The following is a 25,619-nucleotide window of genomic DNA, read 5'->3' on the forward strand; positions in this document are numbered from 1 at the left end:
TGTACTGCACAAGAAAAAATCTGTACCGGACAAACAAGAATACGAGCTAATAAAAACGTGGTAAAAGGAATGAATTTATCACTTTATTGGTGGATATTGGAATAATTTTAATTGTACTCGGAAAAAGGATACGCGTGTGGAACTGCTTTTAATGTAATGTTATAATATAATATGTAGTACCCCTAGGTGTAAGCTAATTTGAGCATAATTCGTACACTCATTAGAGCACAGCGGCGACAATATTATTAGTGCAATATAATATAGGTATAGTGGAACGACTTAACCTCGAAATTGCGCAGATTGCAATTTCTTCTACTGCGCACGAATTACGTAGAGTAAGTTTGATTATTGTTACCGATATTATTTCCGACTGCTCTTACATGAAGCCTATTGCATCGTTTTCTCTCGCTCGGCGTCGCTCTAACTACGTTATATAGCTGTCTGTCAAATTTGGCGAAATTCACGCTAATGTGGTATGTTTACAACCATGTGATTTATTCATTAGTAACATTGATTTCCTCCACGACCTCCCTATGAATGAAGGAAGTGTTTTATGTTCATAGAAATGTATAGTTTTAGCCTCGCTTGTATCACCTGTCTAATTATTATAATAATTAATTTTGCGACCCTAAAACACTAACAAACAAAATAATGTCAATATTTTCTATTAGCCTTATTTGGATTATGTCTAAAAAAGTTATGAAGTCAAATTACTCAACCATGCACTAAAACTTCTTACGTCCTCACTCTTCAGTAGGGATTCCAATCCCGGGATCCCGAACTATTTTCGATACCTATGAATCCCGGGATTGGTGAACATAATCTAGAAGATTTCGGGATTGATTTTTTTATCAATTTTTATGGAAAATAAAATAAAAACGAAAATATAACAGAAAAAAGACTTTTAATAACAAATAACTAAATTAGAAATAAACTGAGTTTGAGTGAAGTTTGATTTATACCCATATGTAAGTTGCCGATTCATTTTATTTTTTCACATAAATTAATAAAAATGCGAAAGATTGGAAAAAACAATGCTTCGCACTATTAACAAAGTAAATCCACCATGATCTCATAATTTTTACGGCAGTTTCATATTTGGCTGACTAATTAGATTTATGAAGCGGAAAGGCCATAACCACGATTTGCTTTACTATTTTAAATCTCGCTAACCCATTCATTAAGTCTTTACTATCAGAAACAGCAATCTCATATTAAATTCACATTATTATTTATATTATAATATTATTTACTCCATTAAACTTATGTATTTTCAAGATTGAACGTACACAATATTAACAATAAAAATGTCTTAAATAGTATTAATTATAAGTACTAGATTTATTTTTGACCGATTTTATCAATGATATTTGTAAATATAAAAAAATTATATTAACTATGGAAAAAATGCCAATCCTGGGACCAGTCCCGGAATCCCGGGATTGTCAAATTGTAATCCTGAAATACCGGGATCAGAATTTTGGCTCGGGATTGGATTCCCTACTCCTCAGTAACGTATGATTCATCATTAATTTTATAGTATTATTGTAGGTACACCGTGTTTGCGCTAAATATCCAAAACTTAAAGTACCTAACAAAAATGCTAAAAAGAAATATAATATTTCATAATAGACAAGAAGACTGTCACAGCATTTTGATACAATAATTGCCATGTGGACAGAGTTACTACCTAGTAAGGATTAAAATAAATAATAATGTGGTAGCATAATACGGTGTTATGCAGTTAAACGACTGCAATAAGTGAGTATTTAGAAAACACCTAACAAAATAGCAGATAATCGAGAAGTCGTCAGAAAACGTATAAAAACGTAAAACTGTTTTATGACGTCACTCAAAATGCAACGGCGCAGTCTCCATTGCAATTTTACCCTTGCTTTATTCAGATAATCTTCATTTTTATAAACGGTGTTACGCAATTAAATTTATTTTACCGCTGGGTTTATTTTACTGTTTACTAAAAAATACACACTATTTTAACTGCCTACTATAAACATTACAAATAGTAACTGCCAAATATATAACATTAAAAAAGCATAAAACTATACTTCAAATACAATATTTGTATTAATTAATAACTCCATATTAACATTTAGATTATTTAGAAGATATTAGATATAGGTACGAGTTCTGCATAAATACGTGGTAACGTAATGCACAGGACCTAGACGAGTGGAATCAGATTGGAGATGCCTCCATCCATCAAAGAATAGATCCGGGCTGATGTCATAATAATATTCCCTATCTAACATATAAACACTGGACAAAACATCTAGGTATCTATAATTATAAATTATAAACCTGACTTCTTTATTGATATATTTGTATAAAATACGTTAAACGTCATATACCTACCCAGTAAAAAGTAAAAGTTGTACATAATGTGCGTGTTTACAAAATAATTTAAATATGAATAAAAAGATCATACCACTGTTCCAGGTGGAATTTCTGCTCCGTAATGGAAGCGATGTGACGATATCCCAGATAGTGCACAAAACTTTTAAACAGAACTGTTTGAATTTGGAACTGTCAAAATCACGCACCTGTTTCGTTGATATAACTGCAATATTATTATTGTTCAAAAACGTTCCAATTCAGAGAGCGAACGCAACCGCGCGACCCAACGGCTTCTAGTTACTGAAACTGAATACCTACTACTGCTAAAATAGAGATTGGAAACGTGCGCCGCTCGCTGAATACTAGTTATCAACATTTATGATTGCAAGTTCTGAGCAGATGGATAAAACTGTAGGTAAGTATGATTACCATAAAACAATTGTATTTATAAGCGTAATCATTCGAACGGTAAGGAAATATAAGACTTCCAAAATTAGTGTATATTGGATACTATAATGAATATATATGTGCAACGCTCACCATACTTTATCTTAATGTTATGTATTGAATTCTACGTGAAGTATTATTATTTGCCATAGTAATAGTGTGGTTACTATTGTCGTAGAGTATAAACGTAAACAATAAATGAAGAAAATTACCATTCATTTGATAATTAGGTACCTACATAACAATCCATTTTATAAAATAATAATAAGTAAGTATAAAATATATTAAATTATACAGGTCGGTTTATTAATCAATAAGCAGAAGCTTTTTAGCTAGGGGACGTCCATATCAACTTTTTAAAAGTAATTTTACTTAAATTAATAGTTTCCGAAGTATTGAAGAAGAAAATATACATTAAGTAGAAACTACAACAATATGCAACACTCACTCGGTACATATACAATTTAATAAAGTATTGTAACTTGATGTGATACAGTACACTAGAGATGATGCCACAAAAAATGCACATATCAATAGTGTCTCCGGGAAGGGTTATCAATTTTTGCACAAATTGAAAAATAAATGAGAATAATAATATGTAATCGAGATCGAAGATGCTGAATTATTACTCTAATAATACCATGGTAGCTTTTGCATTAAGGTAGGCGAATTTTAACACATTTTATACGGTTTTGCGCTGCCGGTGGAATCATGCACAGACACAAAAAATGTTCAAATCGACCAAAACAACAAAAGTGCGTTGATGTTGCACCTCACATGTAAACAAAAGTAAACTATTGGCTATGTCGCGGTTAGGAGTGCAAAACTCGATTAGGTAGTAGGTACATAGTATGCTATTATTATTTCTCCAATGAGATTCTAATTAGAATCTCGTATAGATTTAAATCGTATAAAACTGTAAACGTAAATAAACACAATATAGCCGGTCAATAATTATTACCCGCGTGGTAGATTTATTTATAACCATATTAAAAGAACTTTTGGGTCGGTTAGGTTACCTACAATATATTGAAGAAAATTATAATCGTCATGATTTCCCAACAAATACTGTTTCATAATCCGGATTTAGCTATATCCTTCATAATTTTTAATAATTCTACTTTACAGCCAATTAAAAAAGTTATACTTGTGGATTTTTATTTTTATGCATTTTTGAACAATTGTATTATAACGACAATATATCTGAGACGCTTCTGCAGTTTTTTTGACATATTGTCCGACGCGGAGCGGACAACTTGGAGAGAATGGTGGTTTTGCGTTGCATCCTGGGAAGGCGAAACAGAGAAAGAGCGTCGGCGCACTGGAGCTACCAAGTGAAGGAGCTGACTGGGGACAGGATTCATTCTGCTCTGAGAGAAGCGGAAGATCGAGGGGGGTGGACAGTCTTGGTCGTTCAAAGGATGGCAAAATTCAAAGATGGTCACAATCCTCAGCCATGAGGTTACGACCAAGAAGTATTGTAACGTCATAAAATGCAAAATAAAGGTAGAAGGTAGGTAATCGCCTTTTCTGGCGCAACTTCGATTTAAGGCCCATTGTTCAAATACCCGTAAAATATATGAGATGGAAATATTTCGTCCTGATGCAGTACAATAATGAACCATGAACACCTGCATAATAAAATTCACCAACTAAGACGTGGCAATAAATACTCTGCCGGCAGTAAAGTTAACCTCGAAGGATTTGTCAAAAGCGCTTACTCATTTCGAACATGGAATGGACATCATACTTCAAATTGATCCTGACAAAGTAGGCATTTATTTTTGTAAAGACTATAAAATGAAATCTCAACAAAAGGCTTCGATATTTTAAAATTGCAACCGATCGATGGAAGTTGAAATAATTTTTGTTAAGTATAGATTTCGTTATATTTCCGACTTTATAGGAACATAATAATATCTCAGTCGTAATGCGAGGTATACCCTATAAAGAGTGCAACTTTATAACTAAAAATATCATTTTTTATTTCGACAATAGATATTTTGAGAGAAGATATTAATATACATAACCAATTGATTTTGCATTGATCTACTCAAGGACAATCTATAAAAAACTTCAAACGTTTTTTGCCAAGAATTTCATTATTAAGTACTTACCTAGTATTTTTTGCTAAATATTTTTTTTGACCCCTTGGCAGCGCATGGCCCTACTCCTCCACGTGCCCAGAATACCTACTGGTAAATCCGTCCATTTGTGATACCTATAATATGACATTATAATTAATAACGCCACAGATTTTCATTTCCCTAATTTTGAGATACATGCGTGCAAGGAGATAAAAAATAATTATGATATAATGGATTGATACTGATGAATTAATTATCGTGATGACGATAAATCCTAACACCATCTGTAGACTATACTTTAACTATCGTGTAATAATAAAAATAAACACATTCACGATAATAAAATGGCAATAATTAATATTGTCAAGTGGGTAATAATATTTTGATTCCGCCATAGTTGTTTTTATTTGACCTACTGATTAATAATAGCAAATGCACGATGCCACAGAAAGCTATCAATTCCGGTAAACAATATATAATAAGCTATTTCAATGTTTACTAAGGTTTCCGGAATACTGGTATTATGTTTGCAATAATTACTATCGTGAATAATAAAGAAGATCTTGTCTCTTTCTGTATGTAAAAAATAAAGGCAAGGACAAATCTTTTATTATTATAGTCTTGGTAATGTTGCTACAAACGAAAATGTTGTGATGTATGTCAATCATCTTGCGATACAGTAAATGATATCTTGATTAATCTGTTATATTATTAATCTCAGAAAATAAATTACTACTTAACTAACCCTAACTTGTAAATTATAATATGGCCATTATTTAAATATGAAATTCTTTCTATAAAGAATCATTGCAGACAATGTAATCTGAATTATTTAAAAACAACTCAACAAGTAGATAATAATATATATTATAATGTATTGCTACGTGACCTAACAATAATTGACCTGGCACCAAATTTGTCTATTGCGTCAATTTATTTAATTTTACATTTATATTAGATTGAAAATTTAACGGACGCACCGGGACGTTAAAATTAGTCTCTAAAACCGTTAGCAGAAAAGTCCGTATTGCCGTTATCTCATTTAATCTCACAACAAAGAGTCCCATAAACCGGTTTTCATTGTTTCGCTCCCCTGTCGGTAAGTAGGCTTTGTCCCGCAATTACTGCGTCGTAGATGTGCAGCATCCCTCGCGCACGCGCGGATCTAATAATCGGGATGGAGGGACGCTTTCCTCCCCCTGTTTGCGGAGGCAGGTGAAGGCCAGCCTAGATGTGGCATCAGACCGTTCTCAAGGGCAAGTCCTTCACCTCGTTTGACCTCTATTTGAAACAGGGTTGTACGTTAGTAGAATACATTTTTATCCGGTACTTATAGGTCAATATTATCCGGTATTTTGGGGAATATTTCCGATTCGACAATCCGGCATCTAGAAGAATTTAAAATAAATGACATTCAGTAATGAACCGGAGGTTGAAAATACATAATTTTGAAAACACTTCTGAGACTTCTCAACTTGCTAATAATTTTTAATTATATATATATGCATGGGCGCGATACCCGAAAGATACAGGTTCGATCCTGCTGAGTTACTTACTTTTTTCAAAAAGATTTTTTCTATTGGTTACAATATAGGTACTTTCTCAGAAGTGTTTTCAAAATTATGTATGTTCAATGATTGGAATGTTACATCCTTAAATCTTGTGATTTATTCGTTGAATAAAAAATACGGTGATAAAAAAAACAAATTAACATCACAATAATATTATGGACATTATGGTGATTGAAGGTTATATTTAATGGTTAATATTTTTACAGGGAACGGACGGTAGCCTATTACGCCCTTGCTCTTTATTAACAACTACACATTGAAAAAAACAACATGTATACTTTATAGTATAAACAGAAATACGCGATGTAATAAAAAGTAATACAAAAATGAACCACAGTCTTGACTGCCGTGATTTGGTGTGTGTTTTCTATCAAAGTTTTCTTCTGCGTTTCTGTTTCTTTGGCATTGATAAAATATCGCCATATTATTATGACTGAATACACAATGTGTAATATTATCAGGTTCAGTGCTTTCCTGCGATCTCTGTGGTGACATCTGCGTTTCTCAGACATGACGTTGAATTATTGAATGAACAAAAGCTACCATTTATAAATTGAACGCAATAAGAGATAAGTACAAATAAAAATAATGAATCCAGCTCGCATCTGGCAACCTTATTTCCCGCCATAAACACAATGTCAAGTCCCTTTTCTGTTTGCATGGAAACTTTTCAATGACATCGTTTCATGGCCAAAGGGCAAATTTACATTGGAACGAGTTTTTATTTCAGATAAGATGCGTTATTACGTCTTTATTTCACTGCTGTAGTACCTTGTGACTTTACTTACGCCATGTTTAGCTAATACAGCACAGTAGTCTGGTCTATATTTGCTGTTTTATTTTTCATCGGTAAACAAGTATGGGTAAGTATGTTCACAACATGCAGAATTATCAAATATTAGTTACTACCTACTTTATAATATCACCTTAGTTCATGGGAGAATTAATCTGAAATGATTTCAAATTTTTTCAAACTTAATTATTAATTTAAGAAGTTCACAATATGACATTTGGAAACAAAGAAATATTATTAAAACAGTAGGTATTATATAAATAATTACAAGGTAAAAATAACTTTTTATATACAACTCATTTATTTAAATTTTCTGTTGAATCATATAAACTTGACTTGACTAGCTTAAACGATCAAAAAAAATTGTACTTGATAGAAATACTGAATAATGAAATGTCATTTCATATTGATTTCCATAGTAAAGCACGTATATACCTATTATTTAATAATTTAGTTGATAGGACCCCCTAGCAACCAATAATGGTATCGAAATAACTTTTCATACAACACAGAATTAACTAAAAATGAATTCAATTCTACTTAAAGATGGCTAAAAGTATTAAAAAAAGCATTGGCATCGTGTTCTGATATATTCTAAAAGTTTCAAATAACTAGCTAGTTGGGAAGTTAGTTAACAATCGATTGCAAGATTTGTACCGGACAAACAACCACCGGACAAATAAGAATACGTCCTAAGAAAGACATTGTAAAAAGAAATAGATCAGTATTAAGTTAAAACAGTAGAAAGTGTAAATACAAAAAAAATAATATAAATTGGATACAAGGAAGTACACCGAATGAGCTAAGCAGACCCTATTTTAAGAATTTATAAAACAACGTCAACCTATACTCGTCCTCACGTAGGTGGAATATATAAACTTTACTGTCAATTTTTGGTACTTACTTAACCTGACGCTACAGACTATACCACAAACGTCCTCCAGGAATCTCTATCCTGAACTCTCTCTATCCAGTCGGTCATACTCAACCTCTCTGCGTCCCTTTTGACACTATCCGCCCATCTTCTCCGGGGCCGGGCCACAGCCCAAGTGACTACATCGGTTCTTTCATAAGCTTTATGGAGATATCTAGCATTGAACAACGTGATAAGCCCATCTGAGTGTCATTACAAGTACAATGCACAATGTATAGTGGAATAGAATCAGTGGAGATAGACTACTATCCAGCAGTGTTTTGATCCAGGCTTATGATGATGAAAAAATGCATAATTTATTACTCGTTAATTATAAACATTATATTTTTTCTGTACATACATAATGTTGTTGTGTGGGACGTTAATAATTATTGTAAATAAGTGTTTATTAATTATAATAATTGTATTTAATGACATCCGATTGGATACAGTCATTACCGCATAATATTCAGTCGATGAAAACATGTTTGTCCGTAAGCAATACCATGAAATTTGTATCATCGTAATCAACTTTCATTTTAACACTGAGAATAATCCGATTGACCAAATAATTTTAAATTAAAATAACACTACGTCAGTACGCATGATATATGTGATTGTTCATCTAAATATTCAAGATAATGTAGGGTCGGTATGTTTGACTGCATCGATTAACAAATTTAAGTTCTGGGTTTATCTTCGCAATATTCTGTAAGTATGTAGGTACATAATATAACAATTCATGGAAATTACTGATAAGAGTCCATATAAAATTATTTTGAAATTGTTGCAGTTTTAGGCAGACGCGGGCGATAACAGTGTGCGGTTTACTACAATAATTGAATGTAGGAGGTACAATACGAAATATCTTGCAGCTAACTAAATTATTGGCTTTACTCTTTTAAGTATGTATGCTTCATCTATCTCAAGGATGGCGAACCTTTTTACGTACGCGTGCCAAAATTTCCCAAATAATATTTTTCGACTGTCTGACGTGCCAAGCATTTTTTAATGGCGAAACAGAGATTTTTGCAAGTTTTCTAAAAAACCAGTTTTTAAGAATTCTATTAAAAAAGTTTAAACAGTAGGTACAATTGAGTTCTTGATATTATACCTTTCACCGTATTTCTAGCCGAATGCATAACTTTTATTATTTGAATATCTTTTCCTTGTTTTCAACATTCTCGAAGATATCGTGGAAGCATTTAAAACACTCTTCTTTCATAATATTATATTCTATCACATCGATTCCATCACTGAACGGTTTTCCATTTTTAGAGATTATGTTTGAGGCAAAATAACAAGCAGTTATTATTTGAATGAATGTCGATAATTAATAATTTCATAAGGTTTGTTGATTGAATATTTTTATTTTTAATTGCCCGATCCTAGGAACCGACCTATGCAATTGTATACTATTTACAATTTACATTAAACGTAAAGATTATTCTTGAACAGGATTTGCCTGCTATTTTTTATACAATGCGATTTGTCATTTATGCATGATTTCGTCGTTTACGTTTGCGCATAGTTTGGTAAACATAATATGAAAAACCGAAGAAAATACACATGCTTATGTCGTCATTATTTTTTATATGTAATATAATATAGTAGTAATTTCTTTTCTCTTCAAAATGAAACATTCTCGTGCCACAGGTTCGCCATCCCTGATATATCTAAATAGAGAGAAGGCTTTCTTCAGCGACGGTGGAGTTGACATTATTAGTTTTTGAGTTATAATTACCTACTAACATTGAAATTTTCATATCGGCTTCAAAAAATATATTATTTATATTGGAATTTTAAATTCGTCTTGTTTGCGTATTTCGACTAGTTATCGATTTCGCTTGAAAGTTTGGTGTTGGAATAATTTCTCTAAAAACTGAAATCGTATTCGAGATCCATAAACTATGGAAGAAAATTTTAAGATGATTGTCTTTGCAATCGTCAGGTATTTAGTCTTTATCTTCATAAATTAATAAATAATAAACGACAAAAACTTGTATCGAATATTTTAATTTAAGCCTTGTATGTAGGTAGGTACCTACTCAGATCGTTGAATTATCATTAATTATTTTTTATAAGTACGTATAATTATTGAAACATTTGAATAGTATGCATGTTTTGTTGTTATCTTTGCAATATTATCAATAATAATTGATATTGACGAGCTCTAAGCAAATTATTATACACATCTAGGGAGAAATTTGAAATTTGCAAATACCAGTAAGTAGACAGGTACCTAAGTATATTATAATATAGTATATATCTATAAACAGATAAATACCTATACTATTAAGTGTCTGTCTGTGATTTTTAAATATTTACCTGCTTTTGTACCGCTACTGAATAATGGACCAATATTGATGAAATTTGCACAGCTTATAGGCTACATTGTTATTACCAATTCATCTCGATATCGTAAAAGATTACGAAGTTAAGATATAACTTCTTGAAAACAATTCATCACGAGTAAGTGAAATAGATAGTTAGCAGCGATAGAGTGGTGATGTGATATGCGAATAGATGGGCACACATATAGCTGATCAATTGCATTCAAATCGAATCGGTATATTTCTCCATCCTGTATATCTGTCTACTTTTTATTTCCGTATAGCACGCGGACGAAGCCACGGATGATCGCTAGTGTTCCATAATATTCAATTAATAGATAAGTATATCAAAATATAGGTATGCATTATATTTTACTATTCGCACATGAAAAATATTGCACCTCAGACTGTGAAAATTTTTGCCACATCAGAGTGAACAGACAGATTATTAGTAGGTACCTAGTAGTGTGGAATAAAATATTATTTATTAGAGACGTTGTAATTATTACCTATGTAATAATAATACTTTTGTTTATAACTACCTAGCTAGTTATTATATCACATGGATGTGCATAAAACATAGCACCGTCATTATGCAAGTCATTTGATATGCAATCCAGGTGTCCCATGAGTCGTGCGAATGCATACAAATTAGGATAAAAAATAGTGATGCAATTTTGACAGAAAAATTTCGCCACTCTTAAAACAAATTTAAAGTGACTAGTAGGTACCTATCTAGTAGATAAGTATCTCCTATATATTATTATCCTAAGAGATTTTGGAAAATGCACTAACAGCTCATTTAAGCGACATTTTATTGTTATTTTTACATCTTCACTTCGATATGTGCGCTACCGATTCATCTCCCGATTGAATTGAACACATTTCAGAAATTTTCCATGATTTTACATGTAAGTGACGTTTATATCCGATATTTTCTTACACACCGTATACAATCGCCATATTTACTGTTTACGCCTCACAGAATGACGTCTTCGTCGCTTAAGACTTTATAATCCTTTATTTGACAAACGGATTCGATTATTTTTATTCAAATATCGTAATGTAGGCATTGGCCCACTTCTTTCCGGTGAAAAAACAATAATCTTGGTACAATTCACTACGTATAATATCTTTTGACAGCGGGGTACGCCACTGTTCGCCATTTCATAGATAACGTGATGATGAATATAACATGAATTTGTGATATTATACATATTTCTATCCATCTTATCATCATCGATTTGAACCAATCCACTGTAGGATAATGGCCTCCCTAGCCCGAATCTACTCCTTTCTGTCATATGAATTGCTGTATTTATCAAAATCGGAGATATTATATTTATCTACATATTCATATCGTCATCATCATTATCATCGACCTGAACCAATCCACTGCTTAATAAAGACCTCCCTATCTTGATTCTACTCCTTTCTGTCATATGAATTGCTGTATTTATCAAAATCGGTTATTTTATATTTATCTACATATTCATATCGTCATCATTATCATCATCATCGACCTGAAACAATCCACTGCTTAATAAAGACCTCGCTAGCCTGATTTTACTCCTTTCTGTCATATGAATTTCTGTATTTATCAAAATCGGTGATATTACATTTATCTACATATTCATATCGTCATCATCATCAACCAGGATCAATTCACTGCTGGATGAAGAGTTCCGCAACCTGATTCTACTACTATATTATACCTATTTCTATCGTCCTTATCATCATTGACCTGAACCCATCTACTGCTGGATAAAGGCCTCCCATGCCTGATTCTACTCCTTTCTGTCATTTGAATGGCTGTATTTGTCAAAATCGGTGATATTATATCGTCACCGTTCAGGCAAAAGTCACCAAACCTAAAAACATAGTTTTGAGATATCGCAATTTGAAAGTTTGAAAATGCAGGAAAAATCAGATTTTAATGTTTTTAAGGTTTTATCTACATTAAATTATTTTCTCATGTCTTCTTAATAATTTCTTTAAGGTACTTTTACTTTTTGATTCTAATTAAAACATCTGGAAGGTTTTGAAGGAGGCAAGGTAGCTCAAATTATGGTTTGGTGACTTTTGCTTGTTAATAATCTGAACAATGTTAGCCAAAAGAAGGATCAATAAAACTCACCATCCATAGTATAGTGACTTTTGCTTGTATATTTATAACGAAGGATTTTTTTTTTTATAGAGTCAATAATGTCTATTCACCTATAATGACTTTTGCTTTTTAAGATTTTATCGAAAGTCATTTAGTGAAAAACAAATAATTCGGATTAAAGCAAAATTTTACTAACTAATGTACCGAGGTGAGTTTTGTATCTTAAAGAACATAATTTTACGCTTCGGGTGACATACTCAACTCAAAACTGCCATTTTCAGGGTTGGTGACTTTTGCCTGAACGGTGACGATATTATATCTATTTATATTTCCATTATCATTATGAGCCTGAATCAATCCACCGGTGGATGAAGGCCTCTCTAAGTTGTTTAAATTTCTGTCGGTCATATGAATTGCTATATTTATCAAAATTGCTGATATTATATTTTCCCATTCATAATATCGTCATTATCATCATCAACCAAGATTAATCCACTGCTGGATGAAGGTTATCCCAACCTAATTCTACTCTTCTTGGTCATATAAACTGCAATCTTTTTTAAACGTTGTGATTTTATATACCTACCCATTTATATCGTCATTATCGTCATCAACCTGTATCAATCCACTGCTGGATGAAGGTCTTTTTAAGCTGATTCCACATCTTTAGGTCTTATAAATTCCTATTCTTATCAGATATGATATGTATTGCTTCATTATTTATCAACATTTGTCTCGATATGAATGTCCCGCACCGGGAAACTATATTGTTTAAGGTTAATTTATAAAACAAAATATGATTTTTAAAATATTATTCTGTGGCTCCAAGCATTTATTTTTTATAGAACAAAATAATGTTTAAATTTATTTTTTATGCTGCTAACCTTTTTCTATTATGTAAATGGGACCCGTAAGAGATTAATATTCGCGTTATATTGGATCGCTATTTATGATAATCACGATTGAGATGTATAATTATTTATCATATTTAAATGCACATACCTACACACATATATTGTATTAAAATTAAAATGACAGTGGTAGCAATCGGCGATTGCCAGCTGTTCTGCTAGGCTTAGCAGCCTGACATGGTGTCAGATGATATTGAGAAGGCCAGACTCCAGAATAGACTACGCACATGACTCCAAATTTGTATTGGCAGTGACGACATGCATATCGTAAAACTGACAAATCAGATAAATTTTCAATTGTCTGACGTGAATGAAAATCCATCCCGAAGGGAAAACTATGGCGCCGTCTATACACACTTTACAATTATTATATTAAAATCCAACACCAAGTCACTATGACGAAAAGCTGTCTGCAAGACCTAGCGAGACAGACTGGCGAGAGACAGACTGGCGAGAGCCAGCTGGCTCAGCTAGTGTATATTATTATTTGTGAAGTTACGAGTATTATAGAGTTGCCCGATATTGTTGCTAAAGCGACATTGCTAGGACAAACAAGTCAGAATGTCGTAGCAAAATATTGAACTATCACGGCTTGTAAATCAGAACTGGAAATGGAATCGGGACCGATCTCTAGAATTCTGGAAACCCTTTAATTAATCTGGAACTGGAACCAATGCTTTCGAATGTTTAAAACCATGAACCGGAACCCCTTAAAATGACAGTAAATATTTTATTTATGTGGTCAAAATAGGTAGGTAGCAATTGGTGATAAATGTGTGGTATTTAGGTTAAAATATTTCAGTATTCGGACGTTTTAAAAATCTCTAGAATTTGAAAACATTATTCAAAATAATATTGAATTCAACTGCTGAAAACTTCGATATGATAATTTTATAAAAATGGGGTTTTTAATTTGTTTTCTGTTAATTTATTTAGTGCTTAGTTTAGTAAAACCGTCAATGTTCTATAACAGTGATTCTCATGTGCGGACACTAGAGGATTTTGATGCGGCCACCAACATCATTTTATTATTACAATGTTTTTCTTAGCTCGTATTCTTATTTGTCCGGTGGTTCTTTGTCCGGTACAAATCTTGCAATCGATTTTTAACTAACTTCCCGACTAGCTAGACATTTGAAACTTTTAGAATATATCAGAACACGATGCCAATGAATGTTTTAATACTTTTAGCCATCTTTAAGTAGAATTGAATTCATTTTCAGTTAATTCTGTTTTGTATGAAAAGTTATTTCGGAAGAAATCCGTAATCCAATCCACTATTATTGGTTGGTAGGGGTCTGGGGTCCTAGCAACTAAATTATTAATATATACGTGCGTTACTATGGAAATCAAAATGAAATTTCAGTATCTATTATTTCTATCAAGTACAATTTTTTTTGATCGTTTAAGCTAGCAAGTCAAATTTATATGATTCCACAGAAAATTTAAAAACGTTGTATATAAAAAGTTCTTTTTATCTTATAATTATTCAGTATTTAATTTAATTAACTGGGCTAACGTTAAATCTGCGTTATTGGAAATGAGTCATGACCGAGTACTTAAAAACCATTTTAATAATACCACAGTTGAACAATTTTGGTCGAAGTTATACGTTGACCAAGAATCAAGTCAATTCAAAGAATTGGTAACAATTGCTTTATTAATATTGTCGATTTTTCCTACTACTGTATACTGTGAAAGATTATTCAGTGTAATGCACTTTATAAAAAAACAAATATCGAAGCCAGTTGACAGATGTAAACTAGGAGCAGTCATGCGGCTCGCATTAGAAAAAGGAGTATTGAGGAATTTACATTTGGATTATTTTTAAATAAATATATACCTATGTACTAATATGTTTAAATGTCATTTATTAAATGGACTTGTCTATAAATAAATTGATCAATTTTTTAAGTAAATAAAATTTAGCTTTAATTTTTTCAATCTCAACTAAAGTGAAATTTGGTACGGCCACCAGACGTTTCCATAGAACTGCCAGTGTCAATTGTGCGGCCACAGTTAAATTTCACGTGAGAACCACTGTAATCTATAATATTCAACCAAAATTAAAATATTTTAATAAATTATAGAAATCTCCGCTTTAAAATGTCTGATTTTAGTAAGACAGTAATACTTCCAATGTACGTATTCATAAAATTGGAGCTATTAGAAATAATCGATAATTAGGAGCCACCCATTACGTGTTATTTAAATAAATCATCTGGATTCAGAGATTATAAAAAAAATGAAAGTCGACTTTCATTTTTATAGACAGTTTTTTTTATATAAGTACTTAATATCCTTTAAAATTCCAAAATTGTCACATCGGAGTTATAACACCTCAACGACAACTTATATATCATACATGAGAATGTGTCAATCGTTCAAAAGGATTATGATATTTATTTTTTACTCAGCTATCGTTTGCTGTATGAAGAACGGACACGAAATGCTGTGGGATTTGTCGTTTCAGCGTATGGTTATGAATGTGATCTCTCGTCTGCCAAATTAAAATCAGTCTTCTGTGAAATTGAGATTGCCAATTACAATAATATGTTTTCATATACGAATGTACATTTTACAAGTACGATAATATTATTATCAATTATGTTATCGTCTTAAAATTTAACAGAGATCTGCTTATACGTGGAAAATAAATAAGCAATTTAAATATTTTCACTCTCGTTTGCAGATTTCCTCGGTGAATAAATATTTTTTTCACAAGAAGTGTCTTGAATTCATTGTATGCAGGAAGCACAGATTATTACCTAATCCAGTGGTTCCCAAAGTTGACTGGACTCCGACCCATCTAACAAAAATTTCCAATCTTGGGACCCACCTCTTAGCTGTCTTAGAGAAAAGAGGGCATAAATATTGCTAATGCTCAGATTCCCTAGTGGCGAGTCGTGGAACTACTTAATACTGTTTTATTTGTTCTAATTGAAATAAAAAAATATATTTTTTATAAGTGTTACCAATATGAATGAAAGGCTGTTGAAATAAGAAACACAACTTAAATTAAAAAAAATATTACTTAAATACCTACACCTGCAAGGTTTTTTTACAAAGTTATTTCAATGGGAAGGATGTATTTGTTTCTTATTTTTCTTCATTACAGTTTTAGCATCAACTTCAACTTTAGTTACTTTTAATCGCAGTGAGTTTGATATATCCAATTTATTTCGGTATTTAGTTTTAATGTTAACCATAGCCGAAAATCCGACCTCACATAGATATGAGGTAGTAAAGAGGAGGAGGATTTTCATAGCTTCATCGAACAGGCAAGGATAATTATCAGCAACTGAGAGCCAGAATTACGTTAACTGTTTACGATTGAAACTATTTTTCAGTGACGTATCTTCTGATAAATCAATGAGTTCTTCACTTGCTTTTGTTGACATACTAGTTGGTAAGTCGTCTTGAAATGGGTTACAAATCCAACGCAACGAATCAAACTTTTTCATCTCTTCCCCAAAAGTGGCGAGGGCCCACTCAATATTCGCTCGCGACCCACTGGTGGGTCGCGACCCATAGTTTGGGAAACCATGACCTAATCTGTTCTGTGATTGTATGGAAAAAAGTATATGATATGATTCTATTTATACTGGCACTATCATCATTCATCATACATAGTTAACTTTAGAATTTCAATAGTATTCTTTTACACATTAGAATATGAACAGAAAAACATACTGGTCACGCAGTTAGAAAAAATTCCGCGTTTAGGTCCATATTTCGAATAAATTATTATTTTAATGTCTACGTATATTAAATTATGTACTAATTTTAATTTTAATAAATGAATGGTCCGCCTACCAGTAAAAGTTTGTTATTTATTGATGATTTTAAAACATTTATTTTTCTAAGAACATAAAAATGTATAGGTATAACTTGAATCCTTTTTATTTAAGTATATCAAACGAACTGAATTAGATTCGAAAACGGGATTTCAAATTAAGTATACACATTTCAAAAATCGAAAACACTTTAAAAATGTACATTATCAATAAAATTTGTCTCAAATTGCAAGCATTACATTTTTTTGGTAGGCGATGCACTCATTTTCAATCTCAAGTATGTTTAATATTCTTAAATTTAACTATCGACCGAAGGTATTTTAAATCGATTAGAATCTCAAGTACCTATTTTGATTACCCTCCGCGGCTGCGCCATCAATTTGCAGTAATTTTGATCACGTCGCAGATAAAATATAGGCGTGAGACACGCCGCATCACCCCCGTAATAGCCCCATGTCCGGACCATCCCTAGGATATTGTAATACCTTGATACCACTTCCTGCGTTTTGTGGCTGTGTCCAGCCGTCGTAATGTGCGGAGCGATCTTAGATAATATTGAATTGTCGGATTCAAAATAATATTTAATTAATTTCATGTAAGTAAAATGTCTCATTCGCTGCTGACTATATAATGATTTTTTAATTATCACCTTTAAAATGCACGTTAATTACATCGATCGGCCGCCTGATCATTACGCGCATGTGCGTCTTCAGCGTCCAAAGTATTAAATAAGATTGATAGATACATGGATCGAGAAAATGCTAATTCATAGTAAGTGTGATGACCCATCGATGAAAGCATGAGCATTTTCACAAATGTTCGTGTTTACAGAAAGTTTCCTCAAGTAAACCATCATCGTATGAATAGGTATAACTTGTTAGTATGATAAATACATTAAGAAAAAAATATCAACACCTCGTGATCAAGTCACAGTGAACATGTGCACTCGATCGTAACGTAACCATGATAATAAACATGTCTACGATCTGTATACATAAAATGCAACACTGGGACAACATGTATACCGTTTTAGAAACTGTTTTTGTTGCACACAAAAATAATTATCGTCAGGAATTGCTTGAAACTCTAAAAATAAGTAAATATACCTAAATAAGTGCTGGATAATATGTAGTTTTGAGTAATATTCTAACATTATTTATGATACATTTTATGCTGTTTGTGGTATCGAAAACACTTATTTTGTAAATTTGAGAATACGATAAGTTGGCAAAACTGCTGAGATGTGCAGTGTTGCCAACTGTGGCTGTCAAAAGTATGCCAGACGGGGTATGAAAACAAGCTATTTGGCATGAAAAAACGCTAGTTTTGTGAAAATAACATTGCAAGTAAATTTACTAATTCTACTAAGAACGAAGTCAATACCTTTACTTTTGCCTTTCGGGTATCGGAAAAAGGGCAAAAATCCAAAAAATGTCATTATGTGTAAAAACCAATTTCAAAATTAACAACAAACAATTTCGCTTTGAAAACGAGACCATCTTTCTTGTAGGACAGAGATAGAGAATTAAAGAACATACCTTTTATATGAATAATTGTTAAATTATTATTTTATATACATACGTGGAAATTCGGAGTAATATACAAAAACATTAAATAATGCATGAAATTGTTTTATCTTGTTTTATTTCTGATTAAAATAGGTACCGTCCTACCTGTATTAAATATCTGATAGTCAGAAATTTGATGCGGATGAAAATAAATAAAATAAATATCTAGCGTGTTTTCAACACATTTAAAGCTGTTAGAGGCATCAAAAACGCCACAAGCCAGATGCGTTTTTTGCAATGTAGATTATCGAAAGCCTATCGAAAAATTCTAGATCTGGAAGAAAAACGTTAAATTGGCAACGCTGAAGATGTATCTACTGCAATAATTTGGTCGCCAACCTTCGATATAAGACGTATGAATATTCTTTGATGGTACGTTTCAAATTAGTAAGTATATGGGTATCAGTAGTTATATAAGTATGTATATGCTTAACTGCTGCGGGAATGTTTTAAAATTCACATGCAATGCGATTCTTAAGACAAAAGAAGATGATATAATGACGGTTCACGAAAAAACATCCGTTTGGTGTAACCATTTCAAGGAAACTGTAATATAATGTCTGCATTGTATTCAATTTGATGTTATCATCGGATCGCCTGAATCTTTGATTGAGTACAATCAGTTCAATGATCATCATTAGCGGATGAGATGTCAGACTGCTTATTTATTGTACAAAATACCGAGTACTTCTGTATGAAGCATTTATCCAGCAAGTGGAAGATTGCCAAATGATATTAAGTATTAAAATAAACAGATATGTCTGAGTCGACTCATACTTACGATTACGAACATTAGTCTGTATTTTAGAGGACAACAAAGATTATTGAATTTGATTTTGAAGAGAAAATTTTCAATTGGCTGCTTAGAACGTAATATAAAAAAGGACACTCAATAATCTTGAGAAAACTCCTAATAACGTATATTATTTTTACTTAGGCATAAAGCCCATTGACGCAGCGAGTGCGGCGCTCGCGCAAAATTTCTACGCGTAAATCATCAAAAATACAACGTAATCAAATACGCCAGCGCCCACTGGACTTCACGATGCCTTGCGCCCCGCGTGCCGCATGAGTCACCGTTTTTCGCTTCTCGGCGATACGATTTAATGAAAATACAAAGAAGTCCATTCATTGAACACGGCTACCAAAATTACACTGCTTGAGGCCTCGTCGATCGACGGGCGAAAAGCAATTATTTAATTACAGAGAAGTCATTGTTTAATTTTATTGCGTGTTCAGTTTATCGCTGGTTGAATAATGTCGTCGTAAATATTAATGACAAGCCTCGAAATAATATAATATTTTTATTGCTTTGTTATGAGAGACACTGTAAAAATAATTATTTTGTGCTGCTTGGGCCGCTTATTACATAGGTGAAGGGTAATGCGCGGGAAGAGACGTGTGATTATGGTTATGAATAAACACTGTATTCGCCGACTTCGCCCGCTCGACGCGTTCTATGAGCGCTATCGCTTAGGATACGGTCACCGCCAAGGCCGAATATAATATATGCAAGCCGTTGCACTGAATTGAGAAATACGATGGTAGTGCAAGTTATTGATTATCTTCGAATGTAATGCGGTAATTAAGATTTTCGATTGCATATTTCGTTCAAATTATTATTTTTTAATATGCAACCATTATCATTTTCCACAAATAGTAATTAACCATATTGCATTCGTAGTATGAGCAATAACTACCACTACCATCGATGTTTGTATTTTTGTGTCACGGTCTGACTATAGTGGGCATTGAGACACCGTATTCATTATATATCAAGGTCGACAAGGGTATGCAATCTCTTTGAACTCAAGGGTCGTCTCTCATGTAGATCGTGCTCCACTTACCAATTTTCTACCATTATTATAATATAACACTAAAGAGGCTATTAGTGCAGGCTCCCATACACTTTTGGTATGGTATACCAGTGGCGAAGGGTGACTTTTGGGAAGAGGTAAGCTGTAGAGATCAGAGAAAAATAGCACACTTGTAAGGTATACTTACAGGAAATAAGAAGATAATACTTACGATATTAGTACTGATGAATAATAATATGTGCACACTAATGACAACGCCACACTGAATCGTTGAAATTTCAATAGCTCACCGACGGTATAAAATTGAGCGATGAGTTTAAATTATGTATTTTCATAAACATTCATACACGTAACATACGCCCAAAAATATATCATTGGTGGCTTTGAAAAAAGCCGTTGTTGTCATTTTGCCATTCAAAACACTTCAAGATATTTCAGTAGGTAATTAATATAAAGGCTTACTATATGATCATTTGTACTCTAAGTCAATTCGTCTGTTTTTCTGCAGAAATTTTTTTAAAACATCATCATAAAATGTTTGCCCACGTTTTAATTTAATTAATAATTCTTTTTCAATAGCTATAATTGAAAGATTCGATAATCTAGTTTGATTTTGAGTATTTCGACAATATGTGTGGACACGTTTTAGAGTAGAAAAACTCCTTTCTGCCGTCGCTGTCGTGGTCGGTAGCGTTAAAAATAATTTGACTAGTTTATAAGTCTGTGAGAAAGCTTCCACTAGACATTTTTTGTTTTTAAAATATTCGAACAACTCTCTTAAATTTGAATCTTGAAATTCTGGTAAAGAATAAATGACTTTAAGTTCGTTTTTCAATTGACTTGAATCAAAAATACCAGAATAACTGTTTTTCAGGGATTCAAATAGTTTATCTGGAAATTTTCGTTTAAACGATTTAAATAGCGTCGGTTCAAGTAATTCTAAAAAATTTAATTTTTCAAATGAAACAAATCTATCGTTCATTTGCATTAAAATGTTATCGCAAACCTCCTTAAAAATGATTTTAAAATATTGCTCATCATTTAATTCATTTCTGCGACGTTTTTTTGGTGGTTCACAGAGGTTTTTATATTTATTATATAAATTACTAAAACTATTTTGGAAGTCGGTCTCTAACCATTTTTTAAATTCGTTAATTTTTTTAATGGAATAATAAATGTTTACAGTTCTACTTTGAATAATTTTAAATAAAATATCCGTTCGGGCATAGATTTCGGAGAATATTCCTAAGTAAAAGTTAAATTCAAATTCTTTAAATTTACTATCATAAGCATCTGCAAAGGTTAAAGAATCTTCATCCCATTTAGAAGAATTATTCTGTATTGTCTCGAATGTCGTTATGAAATCAGATCTATTGTCATGTATTACATTAAGTATACGAGAGTGGTAGTGCCACCTGGTCGATGCAACACTTGGAAGACGGCGATCCATTATTTCATTGAGCAATGCACTTCTCTTTGTAGATGTATTAAAAAAACTCACTAATTTATTAATGTGTCCAAAAAATTTTTTACATTCCGCAACATTTTCAACGGATCTAGATAAAACTAAATTTAAAATATGAGCATGGCACGGTACAAATATGGCCATAGAACATTTTTCTCGAACTTTTGATTGAACTCCGTTTAATTCTGAAGACATTACTGCAGCCCCATCATAACTTTGCGCTACCAATTTTTCACTACAATTAAACTTTTCTAATATGGAGAATACATGTGAACTCAAAACAATGGCAGTTCTCTCTGAACTTACGTCTACATAACCTAAAAATCGTTCTTCTACAGAATTATTTGAAACGTATCGCAAAATGGTTGTTAACTGTTCACGGCGACTAATATCAATCTGGTGTTTCATCTATCATTATAGAAACAAAACTAGCTTCTGCAATTTCAGCCTTAATTTCTGAAATAATTACGGATGATATTGACGAAATTAAATCATTCTGAATCTCACCTGATAATCCAGAAAAGGCGCACGAAGATTTTAATGAATTAAAATGTCCTTCAATTACAGAATCGTAAGATGATAAAAATTGAAGAGATTCTATGAAATTTCCACGATTATTTGATGATTCACTTTCATCGTGTGCTCGAAAAGATAATTCTTGTTTACCCAAAAAAATTGTTGTATCTATCAATCTACGCATTATATTAAGATTTCTGTCGACTTTCTCATTGTGTACTCTAGCAATTGCCTTTTGTTGTTTATCAACGGCAAATTCGATTCTAGTTTTACCAAAAGATTCCAGATTTACGATTGAATGTAAATGTTTTTCTGTAGTCACATGTTTTACCACTGAATTTGTCAAATTATTTAAATCACTTATACCAGAATAATTCCACGCAGACTTATCTGTGGCAAATAGCATACATGGCCAACAATATAGTTTATTTAATTGACAACTGCCAGTCAAAAACGAATATTTGTCATATAAATTGTTGTGGAAATGTCTAACATAAGTTTTTTTTGCTGTATGCAAATTTAAATGAACGGTTGATCTTCCAGCTTTGATAATTTCTGATTTTTGGTTAAACGTCAAACTTGAAAATGATATTTTTAAAATTTGATCTGTACTACAGCAATGACCAATTTCAGTTGGAAAACTAGACATTTTTACAAATAATTTGTATTTGAAGCACTGACGAATGACTTAGGGTACAAAAAAAGATAATCTATCCACATTCAGAATACAATAAATCACAGAATTGTCTCACAAAATAAAACTATACCACCATGTTTTGAACAACAATCTGACTGAATTAAAACGATATAAATTATGTTTGTCTATGACTGAACTAATCTAAATAATTATCACGAGATACAATTATTTGTTATTTTTAAAATCAATTAATAATTATATCTGATTGAACCCAATAGACATTATTTTTTTAAATCATCTTATTTATTTATTATTATTTAAAGCGGCAGGCATAGACAATAAACTTTGCAAAAAGAGTTGGAAGGCGGTCACTCGAACGCTTCCAAGACGTGATAAAATTTGTAGACTTGCTCGAAGACATGAGTCATATAAGGTATAGAAAACCATTTTCGATTATGAAGTCAATAATCGACAATCGTCATTCAAAGAAAAACAACAGATGTCGTCACTCGCTTGTAATTTTTTGTTTGATTCTAAACTCGGCTAATTTACATAGTCTACATTCAAATTCACACAATAGATGACTCTTAATATTTTAAAATTTTCTATATATTTTTTTATTGCAATTTGAAATAAATACTTGAAGATATAGTTTTCTTAGAAGGTAGGCTTTAAATAATCGCTTAGTATGGAGCCTTCGCCACTGTGGTATACATATTATGCGGAACGCATTCTGACAAAATTGATATAGATTCTAGGTCACAAAGATATAGTTACCTATTATAATATCGATGTTTCCAGGAAATATTAGTGGTAAAGAACTGAAGCAGTTTGAACACTTGCTCGTTTGTTGTTGTTGTTTTTTTTTTTTTTAAATAATTGTGTACTTGGTGTAGTTATCGTTGATTCATTTACTCACCTACCTTATACCTATGCATGCAACCTACACTATTTCTGGGTTAACCATTTTACTAAAACTAATGTAATTTTATAGATGTGGTAAAAAAAATCAAATTGAGTTATTATCTACACATACTACTAAATTAGGCAATTGAATCCAAGAATGATCCCAAGAATCGATAATTTTGAACACATTGTACCTACTACCGACTATTTTATTTTTCCAAAGGGACGAATCGTCCTGCGACGGTGCTGATGGCATGGTAAAAATTATCGCATTTCCAATCGATCCGTGCTTCGGTCTTACTTTAATTGAAGAACTCAGAACAATTTTTGGTTGGTTTTTATTATATTCTTTTTTTACTCAATAAAAAAAATTGACTACTAATATTTCCTGGAAACATCGATATTATAATATATCTTTGTGACCCCTAGAACCTATCTCGATTTATTGTCAGAACGCGTTCCGAATATTGTGTGTACGAATAGTCTATGGGAGCCTGGTCTATATATTTGCTGATTCGTCATAAGATTTAAGAAGGGCCTTCGCATAGCTCAAATCAGTCATGCAATTATTGAAATATACAAAAATCTTAAAATGATGTGTATTTATTACAAATATAGTATAAATAATTTAGTATTATTTTAAAAATATGTAACTACATTAGGTGTTGTGGACCTATCACGTTATAAAATAAATAGTACCTATGCATATTTAATAGCATTACTTACGTGGGTAAGTATGTCTTTAATTCGGTATGTTAACATATTATTTTTATATACTTAAATGAAGTTCGGATAATAGGTATATACTCATTTAATATAATAACAATACGCAGAATACAAAATGTATTAATGGCGGACCCATCATCTGAAAAGCGTTATGCCGGGGCCACACCGGCAACAAGTCGCGCGACAACTCGTTAAATTTTACGATAATTATCATGCTTATCGTAAAATTTAACGAGTTGTCGCGCAACTTGTTTTCGGTGTGGCCGCACTTTTAGAGCCGCCACTGTTTAGAAATCAATCAAATCGCATGTTTTAAATTTTGCCACCATCTTGGTATTTTATAAGCTTCTAATTGTCACACTTCAAATTAGTATTCAGCATGACTTTTATACAAAAGTACATATTCTTTAGAGTTTAGACATGCTGATAGACTATAATAAAGTAGTAGTGGATATAGAGATATACCTAGGTACTATTTTACTTGACTTTCAATCTTACACACCTGAAGTTATTGAAGAAGTTCTTGAATTAGACAAGGTGAATGTTTACATTATTGTAAATTTAATCATTATAATATATCTAATTGACGCATAAACAATCTGAGGGTCTCGGGGTCAGGTTTACAATAAACGGAAAGTTGACAATCGTGTTATCAGGAAAGCACGTGCAG

The 25,619-nt window shown here is 32.1% G+C and overlaps 1 protein-coding gene across 2 annotated transcripts in view; it reads right to left on the reverse strand.

Annotated features, from left to right (window-relative positions):
- Window positions 1–25,619, reverse strand: part of LOC147067739 (protein FAM107B) — a 179,139-nt gene that overhangs the window by 148,191 nt on the left and 5,329 nt on the right. The window contains exon 1 of one of the 2 annotated variants that reach the window (XM_085952745.1): window positions 2,447–2,667. The exons of the other annotated variant lie outside the window; for it this stretch is intronic. The gene's annotated coding sequence lies outside the window, so the exon portion shown is untranslated. Of the gene's footprint in view, window positions 1–2,446; window positions 2,668–25,619 lie in introns of those variants that run through there. 2 annotated transcript variants of the gene reach the window in all.

This window comes from Rhyacophila brunnea, unplaced genomic scaffold, assembly GCF_057557595.1.
Source record: "Rhyacophila brunnea isolate RB1 unplaced genomic scaffold, BYU_Rbru_1.0 scaffold_3, whole genome shotgun sequence".
Lineage (NCBI taxonomy): Eukaryota > Metazoa > Arthropoda > Insecta > Trichoptera > Rhyacophilidae > Rhyacophila > Rhyacophila brunnea.